This window comes from Cebidichthys violaceus, unplaced genomic scaffold (assembly GCF_023349555.1).
Source record: "Cebidichthys violaceus isolate CVI_PGR_0920_01 unplaced genomic scaffold, fCebVio1.0.p SCAF_157, whole genome shotgun sequence".
Lineage (NCBI taxonomy): Eukaryota > Metazoa > Chordata > Actinopteri > Perciformes > Stichaeidae > Cebidichthys > Cebidichthys violaceus.
Window position 1 is genome coordinate 129,069 of NW_027176326.1, and position 10,000 is coordinate 139,068.

Sequence of the window (10,000 nt, forward strand, 5' to 3'; positions counted from 1 at the left end):
AAAGCGGCTCGACCGACAGCCCTCCTCTCTTTCTGTTCCTCCGTCGTCACGTTCTTCTCTGTGAAGCAGCTCTAGGCGAGGCTGAAACATCACAGCTCTTATCAGCTTCCACCGTAAGAGAGAAGCTGGAGTACAGAGAGGAGCATCCGACCCCCTTCAACTGAGACACTCTAGTGATTGTAGGTTTGGTCCAGACTGAAATAAACCACAACAACTATAGGATGCATTCTGCACTGATATCACAAACCCATTGTCTATTGTCTATTGTTGTTGTTCTTTATGTTCATAGATATATATTTATATTTATATTGTACATAGTAGTTCATTGTTTTCTGGTCTACTTTGATGTCTTTAATGTCTGTTTTTATATTTCTCTTGTTTATTTGTATATTCTATGCTTGTACATTGAGAGCAATGTGAAAACCGGAGTCAAATTGGCCAATAATAAAGCTGATTCTGGTTCTGGTTCTGATGCTTTGCTACGGTATTTGGTTCAGACGTTCACGACCCCCAGAGGGGGGTGACGTCTACTGACTTTGTTGAACCTCTGACTTTTCTTCAGGGTCTGAAAGGTGAAGCCATCGCTGAAGGGCTTGAAAGTTAATTGTAACATTTCAGTCGCCTAAAAAAAATGTCTTATTCAGCGTTCGTGAATACACTCTGGTTACCAAGATGGCGACGGCCAAAAACCAAGATGACGACGGCCAAAAACCAAGATGGCGACGGCCAAAAAACCAAGATGGCGATTCTAACCCAAAAATAGCAAACTCGAGGCTTCAAAACAACAGTCCACAATCCAGAGGGAGACGTCAGGGTGACTACGTACACATCTTATCTACAGTCTATGGCTCCACCATTGAGGCTCACTGTTGTGGTTTTGAGTGAAATGTCTCATCAACTATTTAATGGATTGCCATGAAAATGTGATTCAGAGATTCATGCTCTCATCCCACCTTTGTCCTCATCATTCTTGAATATTGACTAAATGCCTGCAGAACTAACGACATTCACATCCCATTTGGTGATAATTAACTTCTCACTCAGCTCCCTTCATTCTTTACACAACCTTTTCCTTCACTTTTCACCGAGAGCGGCACTGTGAAGGTTTTTCCAATAGAGACTGAGAATATGCCTCAATACCTCCATATTTAAACGATATCACGACTCCACCTTCCAGTGTGGAGCTCATCAAAACTGGAACACTTTTAAATCCGACGTGACCACAAACTGGTTCTAAAGGAAGACTACAAGAAGCTTTCTTCAGGCGAAACACTTGAGATCTTAAATTTTGTCTTGACACCTAATTTCACGACATCAATATGAACCGTTGGGTGGGAGTGCATGTCCTGTAGGGCTGCAACTAACTATTATTACAATGAACAGTTAAGCTGATGATTGTCTTGATTATTCAAAGTCTTAAACAGTTATTCAGTTTATGACAAAGCAAAGCAGCAAATCCTCACAAATGAGAAGCCGCAACAGGAAAGGTTTCTCATTCGTGCTTCACAAACGACTTAATTGATCATCGAAAGTTGCCGATTTATTTGCCGTCGTTGAAATGAATTGATGAATCTCCTCTCTGGTGAATTAGTGAGCAGTGAATTATAGCGTTGTGACTATTTGCCTTTCAGACGGGATGGGGGGAGACAACCCGACGCCTTTCACATTCAAATCAGCTCTTATTGGCGTGACACTGTTTAGCCACCTCTGGATTACCCCCTCCTCCAACCACACACACACACACACACACACACACACACACACACACACACACACACACACACACTCATGCAGAGACAGAGGCAGCGTTCGCTTCGGATTCGCCTCTCTCCACACGACTAACTCAGCGACTGCATAGGAGCGCATAAATCAGTCATTAGTGACGGTATGTTGCTGGATAAACAGCAGCGCTCCGCTCTGGGTGGCTTCCTGTCCCGGCTGGGGTCTATTAGATTTAGCGGAGAGGCGAGTGGCACCAGCTGTGAAAGGCCACAGTGTAACAGAGCGCTCAGGGCGGTATACGCAAGAACCACGGCGATGCATCTATCACCGCCTTCACATGAAATGAAGCAGAGGGGAGGCGGCGAAAAGAAAAGAGAGTCGGGACTATTTATGGATTCGAGTGACGACAACAGTGAAACATCAACATGAAACCTAAAACACACGGATCTGATATCACGTTATCAGCTATAAGCTCAATTACAGGAACCACAAGAACACGTTACCATCGACTGTATGTAACAAGCAGACGTAGTCTTCGTGACGTCACCCGTCAGTCTGTGGACTGATGTTATGAAGCCTGGAGTTTGCCGTTTTGACCGTCGCCATCTTTTGTGTTCTTTGCAACCGATAAGCGGAAGTGACCATATCTGGACTGGACAAAATCATCCCCTGTTTTATGGTGTGTTTGACTCTAAATGTTCCATAATGTACTAAATGAACATCATGCTGTATTGAAGAAGACTGTAAACTAGAGATTGAGACCATAAACTCATGTTTACAATGTTTACTGAGGGAATAAATCAAGAGAGAAGTAGAGTCATTTTAGACTAGACTTCTATACAACCAGAGGAGTCGCTGCAGTCCTGAATAACTCTTTATCGGCCGAAGTTCAGGAATCAAAATCCAGAAGGAAAAGCTGGTATTGTAACATCTCCACATGAAACAAGTGATGCTAGAGGAGGATCTCGGTTTAAAACGATGTAATCCTCTTACTAGACAGTAACTAACTGATGTAATCATATTAACACGGAGTGGATTAAAACATGAAATCATCAACTCAACACTATCAGAGATGAACTCTGAATGGTGCTGTGAAGCCTCGGCCCTGTAAACAAACAAAGAGTCCCAGCTGGTGTGTTGGCTGCACTGTAATGTCAATCAATACCCAATCATACATCACGTGTGTGTGTGTGTGTGTGTGTGTGATGGGCTCACTTAACCAACGCCATTAAAACACTGCTGACGCACAGGATCAGAGAGCAAGACCGACTCTTTGTGTCTTTGATGAGAGAGGAGCTCCCTCAGTTACCAACAGTTCCTATCGTAAGCATGAATACAGATTCTTCCTACATTATGTTGAGTAAATCAGGTTTTAATGACAAATCTACAAATTCAGCATGATCTTTTTATTCAGGTAAAATCAGATCAATAGATGAATGCACACTATATGCACATTATACTAATAAGTATGTTTTCTTTTGTGTATAATCGTTCGCATTCTCCGACACGCTTGGCACACGGGCAAAGTTTCAGTTGGTTGCATTCTGCGACCTCACCACTAGATGTCTCTAGTAACCAACAGCGGTCTCCCATGTTACAGTCTGACGTTTTAGTCCATCCATTGTCTAACCGATTATGCGAGGCCGGGCCGTGTGGGCAGCAGGCTTACGAGGGTATTCCAGACGTCCGTCTCCCCAGTGACGTATTCCAGCTCTTCCTGGTGAACCCAGGTGAGACGTTCCCAGTTCAGACCAGATATATAATCTTTCCAGCGTGTTCTGGGTCTAACCCGGGGCCTCTTACCAGTTGAATGAGGCCAGGCAGCAACCTCCATTTCTGCCGTGTGAAGTCAATGTGGAAGTCTCTTAACGCTGCATTCTCTCTAGTGTCCACCAGGGGGCGACTCCTCTGGTTGTATAGAAGTCTAGTCTAAAATGACTCTACTTCTCTCTTGATTTATTCCCGCAGTAAACATTGTAAACATGAGTTTATGGTCTCAATCTCTAGTTTACAGTCTTCTTCAATACAGCATGATGTTCATTTAGTACATTATGGAACATTTAGAGTCACACAGACCATAAAGCAGGGGATGATTTAGGGGCGGGGCTACACAGTGATTGACAGGTCTCTACCAGAGACATATACGGCGTCTCTACGTCACTCCTCCTCAGTCCAGATGTGGTCACTTCCTGTTCACTGGCTGCAATAAAAACCAACATGGCCGACGGCCGTAATCCAAGATGGCGGTGTCAAAATCATCAAATTCAAGGCTTCAAAACTTCAGTCCACAAACTGCTGGAAACAATCAGTGACGAGAGTGACCCGAAGATCTTTTGATACGATAAAGAGATAGCAGCGTTTCTAAATAACAGTCTTGCTTCTTTTGATAACAGGCTATCAAACTTAATGAGCCCCGAGGCGATAACCAGCCCACACAGGAAATGCCCCTACATTATGTAGAGTAGTTCGACTGAAACGTTTTCACCACTGTCTCCATCATCAAACGCATAATCTCCCAGCCGCCTACACACACAGCCTCTCCTGAGCCCACACCACATCCAGCCACCCACATACACCATCACCACCACCACCACCACCACCAGCCAGAGGCTCGTCTGGCTCCACCCCTCAGACTCTGAATCCGTTTCTTCACAGTTGCTGCCAATCCTCCGAGAGACCCCCGACTCACATCACCCATAATCCCTGCTGGTAGGTCCAGAAGACGTTACCCAGCGCTTTGATTTGGGCTCTTTACGCGTAACAACCTCGTCCTATCGGGCCTTCAAGGAGAGAGGTCGAGCCCATCGGCTGCTCTCCAGCTGGAGAGGAACGGCCAAGACTACAGTTTGAATCTGCAGCTGATTGTTTTACACAAACGCTAAGTTAAAGGTACTTTTCAGATGGATTGTTCTGCACAACAATGCAACTTCAGACACACAATCGGCCCGGGGAAGGACATTTTATGAATACATATTTGGACGTCAGAATGTCTGATTTATATAAAGTCTCTCCACGTGTCACCATCAGACATTTTAGTCATTTTACAACACGTTGGTACCGTGAAACACCTCAGTTTGCTTTCGAGGTAAACATCCTGGTTGGTCTTAAAATAAGTAACTAAAATAACAACATTAAACACTAATTCAACTTAGTAACTACATAACTCAACATTTAGGGACAAGAACACCGGCCTCCTGGTTGAAAGTCCTGTGTTTGTTTGACCCGTCCACCATAAGTAGTCTCTGTAAAAACACACACATTGGACTACGGAGCGTAAAGTGACCAAAAAGCAAAAAGCAGCCGACGCTTCCCAACGAGGGAACTGAAGCTGTTATCTATGTTTCTAAAACTCACCAGACTCCATGACAAAAACAGCATCTTTACATTGCAGAACACTGAACCTGCTGGTTAGTTAGTTTGTGTTATTGTGTGGCGGCACATGCATATGTACATATGTATATATATATACGTATATATATATATATATATATATATACGTATATATGTATATGTAGCAACGTCATCATGCAGAAACCTTCGTCACGTCACTAAAATAGAATTGACATACATAAGGAGGACCAATGTGAAGCCACAGAATGATATAAAACCTTACAATGAACATATATAAATAATAATAATAATAATAATGTAAATAATAATGGACCTGTCCTTTCAGTCGACGTCTCTCTTTCAGCGTGTCTCTGCCCTTTATCCAGAAAGCCACAACTCTGTCTCCAAGTTACACCACTCCCAGGCGGGAGATCGCCTTTCTTTATTTCCACTCGACTCTGAGAGCCTCTCTCTCTCTTCATCTCCCTTTCTCCTTCATCCCTCCATCCACCCCCCCCCCCCCCCCTCCCTCCTCTACTCTGAGAGAACAGGAAGGAAGGTTTAAATTAAAAGGAGATTTGATGCTTATCATATTATTCAATCGGTCGGTGAAAATGTCACTTTGCATTGTGTGTGAGCCTCTGCGTCTGCGTCTCCCATCCCGTCACCATGGTAACCCCCTGACTCCAGCAGCACACGGCGATGTTTCTCTCCCCCATCCCCCCACGCTGCCCCGCCTTCTTCTCTCCCATCCCCCACTCCGTCCCTCCACACCTCTCCCTCGCTTTCTCTCCGGTGCCACTCCCTGCATCTCCTCGATTCACCTCACACGCACACACACACACACGCACACACACACGCACACACGCACACGCACACACACACGCACACACGCACACACGCACACGCACGCACGCACACACACACACACACACGCACACACACACACTATCGTCTCCCACTGGGCTTCTCCTTCACAGTTTGAGTCGACCGGTCTGCAGAAACACTTCTTTTCTTTTGTGCAGCTTCTTAATCTCACTAACAGGAGACAGACATGAATGAATAAATAAAGTTGTGACATCAGAGACTCGCTGCAGGTATACGAGGACATTATTAGCATACTTTTTTTTTTTTTATTATTATTAAAGAATACGGTTCTCCTGTCTTTAAAATGATGCCGTCACAGTTTTGGAATATAAAGATTGTTTTGGTGCCGTCTGGACAGCTGATCCACCGATGACATCACTTTTACAGAAAAAACCCAATCCTTTTTGTGTGTGTTTTTTTTGTAAGTGTTAGAAGTAGAGAAAGACATAATAACATAATAGAGGAGCATTAAGAAATCTGTGATTCCTCAAACGTTACGGCAGCTAGCCGGCCCTGTTGAACGACGCTGGTGTAACAATTATTTTAGTTATGGACTAATCTGTATTAATTGACAGCTGTTTGCCTTTCAAATGTCAGAAAATGCTGAAAAAATGACAATTTCCCAAAGCCAAAGGTGTCGTCTTATTTTATTACATACAGTATTTGTCCCTATATTTTATTCTTTATTATGTATCCCTATATTTCATGTCTATGTGTGTTTGAGAGACCTTTCCTTTCCAGTTTCTGTGTCACTGTTGTGCTCACGACAATAAAGAATTCAAACTTCTTGTTTTGTGCGACCAACAGTGAATGCTAAACCGTATCCAACGTGAGCGAAAGCAGAGCAGAGACAGTTCAACACGGCTGCTGGAACAACACCATCCAAAACTGACCCATTAAATCTCGAGGAGCCCATTGATTCAGCTCTGTGCGCACGTTTACTGGAACATTTTAAATATTGATCAGATTCACGGCAGATGAGACGCGATGGATTAAAATCAGCTCCTAATCAAACCGATGCGCTGACTGGAAGACTCCCGTCGATCGCAGCCTGTTCGTCTGCACGACTCCGGAGCTGAGTCACCAACGGTCAGCTGCTGTTCTTCAATACGTTCAACCCGACCGGTGAAGACATAACGCTTGTGTCTCGCGTGAAACCAAAAGGAGCTTCTTTTGATTTAACTAACGCAGCTAACCTTGATGCTTTGTAGTTTTGTTTTTGCACCACATCTGGGATTTATCCACAAATGTGTATATTTTCTTTTCAAAGGATTCAAGGATGATTTATTGTCGTTATGCGACAGATGTAACACAACGAACGCACGACGAACTAAACTAAACTAGAGATGAAAAGTGTCCTGTGTTCGTGGTCGACCTCGTGAACGGACCCTCGTCACGGTTCATCCGCACAGAAGGCACATCATTTGCAGGAGGAAGTGTGTGTGTGTGTGTGTGTGTGTGTGTGTGTGTGCGTTTGCACATGCGTGTGCTCACTGTACATGTTGGAGCCATGTGAAGTTAGATTAGCTGTTTCTGAGGAGATTAAACCCACAAACACAGAGGGGCTGTTAAAACCCTCCTACAGTCTCTAATCCCAGCTAATGGGTGCACCCCCCCCCCCTCACCCCTACACACACACACACACACACACACACACACACACACACACACACACACACACACACACACACACAGGAAGAGAAGCATTGAAGACAGGAGGAAGAGGCGCTGAGAGGAAAACAAGAGGAAGAAACAGAAGAAGGGGGAATGGAGAGTAAGGGGCATTCCTCTCATTTCTCACCACAAAGGCTTCATTCTGGAGGAGAAGTGTAGAAAACAAGGGAAGGAAACGAGAGAGAGAGAGAGGAGGGATGGATCAGAGGGGAGGGAGGCGGGGGCGTGAGAGAGATGGATGAGAAACAGCATAATGAGGACTTACAGAGGAAGTCAGACAGGAACTGAAAGAGAGCAAAAGTCGGACTAATCTGGTTTGGTGGGCACAGACGTCCTCAGACCGTCCTCCTGGGACCTCTGTAGACCGCACAGGGACACGAGGACCTCATGTCCATCTACCTCCAGCACGCCGTCGTACACGGGCCTGTGACACCAGGAGGTGAAGCGACGCACTTTAAGTTGAAAACTATCACAGATACAAGTCAGGGTCAGACTCTACATGACGTCTTTCTGCAGAACACAAATCCTCAGGAGAGAAATCTCTTCACATGTCAAGTCTCCTTGATTTAAAAACGATAACAAATGCTCCGATGCTGCAGTATTAATGAGGATTGGAATGTGTTCTGGGGTTTGTTCATTGAAACACTGGTAGTTCACATCCAATCATGGAAGAGACTGAAACATACTTTGACGCTGAAACACTTGACGTTTCCTGTTTCAGGTGTTGTTCTGAGGTCCAGCCTCCCGTCTTTACTGCAGCGATCTCTTCTCTGTTGTTGCTGACTTTTGACTGTTCAACCTGCTAGTTTGTCAGCAGGCTGCTGAGGCTGCTCAACAGAACCTCAGTGGTTCTGTTTAAACCTGGGAGCGTGATCTGACAGAGTTCAGCTGTTTGTAACGTAGTTTCATAAGAGACATGGTTTTGGATTCATCTTGAATATGAACCTGAGAATATTCTAAAAGAGACTCAGAGTTAAGGTCAGCGTCTGTGACGAGAGTCTTCTGTCTGTCAGTCTGGAGGCTGTGAAGCATAAAAGAGTGATCGCTGAAAACCCCTCCAGATGGTTTCAGTCAACTTGACCAATGCCAAGTATGAGGAGGAGGAGGAGGAGGAGGAGGAGGAGGACAAAAAATTGGCCACAAAAAAAAAATCCTTTCCCTCCTCCTCTTCCTCCTCCTCTCATCACATTCCCAGTCCACACTTTCTTTTCTTCCACATTCTCTCTTTTCAGGATTCTGGGATGAATCTTTTAGCTCGTCTCATTAATATCTGCTCCTTTCTCTCCTCTCCTCATCAACTTTCCTCCTCCTTCAGTCTCCCTCCTCCTCCTCCTCATACTTGATCAATGCCAAGTATGAGGAGGAGGAGGAGGGAGGACAAAAATTGGCTGAAAAAAATATATCCTCCTGTGCCATTCGCTCCTAACTTTCCCTCCTCCTCCTCCCTCCTCCTCCTCCTCCTCCTCCTCCTCCTCCTCCTCTCAGGTTCTGCCCTAAATCGAGGCGGTCCACTGCCAAAGCTCCGACGGTGAGAAAACCCCACAATGCAAAGGGCAGAAGGGGAAACAGAAGGTGTTTGAGTGGCTTTAGTGACGTTGCTACGAGTGAAAAGGAGGAATTCAAAAGTAAACAGAGAAACACAAACGTGTGAACGGAGTCAAAGAGTCAAAGAGTCAAAGAGTCAAAGAGTCAAAGAGACATGAATCCTCTTTGGAACTTTGTCTGCCTCTCTCTCTCTCTCTCTCTCTCTCTCTCTCTCTCTCCCTCTCTCCCTCTCTCCCTCTCTCTCTCTCTCTATATATATATATATATATATATATATATATATATATATATATATGAAGCACTTTATGCATCAAATATGAGAGCTGCAGATTTATTGATAATCAGCAAAAATGACAAAATAAGCTGCTTCAGCTTGTTTTTGTCATTTATGATAGTAAACAAAATATCTTTTGATTTTGGAATGTTGGTCGGACAAATTATATATACTGAATATATATATATATATATATATATATATATATATATATATATATATGTAGATTAAAACATGTCAATATAAATGTTAAAAATGGTAATTTATAAGTTCTTAATAATAATATTCCCAAATATCTTAGTTTGTGCAATCAAGTCCGTTGATTCAGTTCACTATTGATAAACACACATATAACAACGTCAGATTCATGAGCAGCATGAAGTCATGAGGGACAGAAGATGAAGTCCAGCTCTCAACCCGTCACCATGAGGACCATGAGGACCATGAGGACCATGAGGACCATGAGGACGAGGTGGACGAGGTGGACGAGGTGGACGAGGTCCTGTTGGTTGTGCAGCAGCAGCAGCAGGTGAGCTGGAGCACCGCTTAGGTCCATTATGTTATTAGTAATAAAAAGACATCCTCTCT

At 44.2% G+C, this 10,000-nt stretch overlaps 1 protein-coding gene across 2 annotated transcripts in view; it reads right to left on the reverse strand.

Annotated features, from left to right (window-relative positions):
- LOC137872306 (neural cell adhesion molecule L1.1-like) overlaps positions 1–10,000 on the reverse strand; it is a 42,301-nt gene that overhangs the window by 31,717 nt on the left and 584 nt on the right. The gene's annotated exons all lie outside the window — the stretch shown is intronic.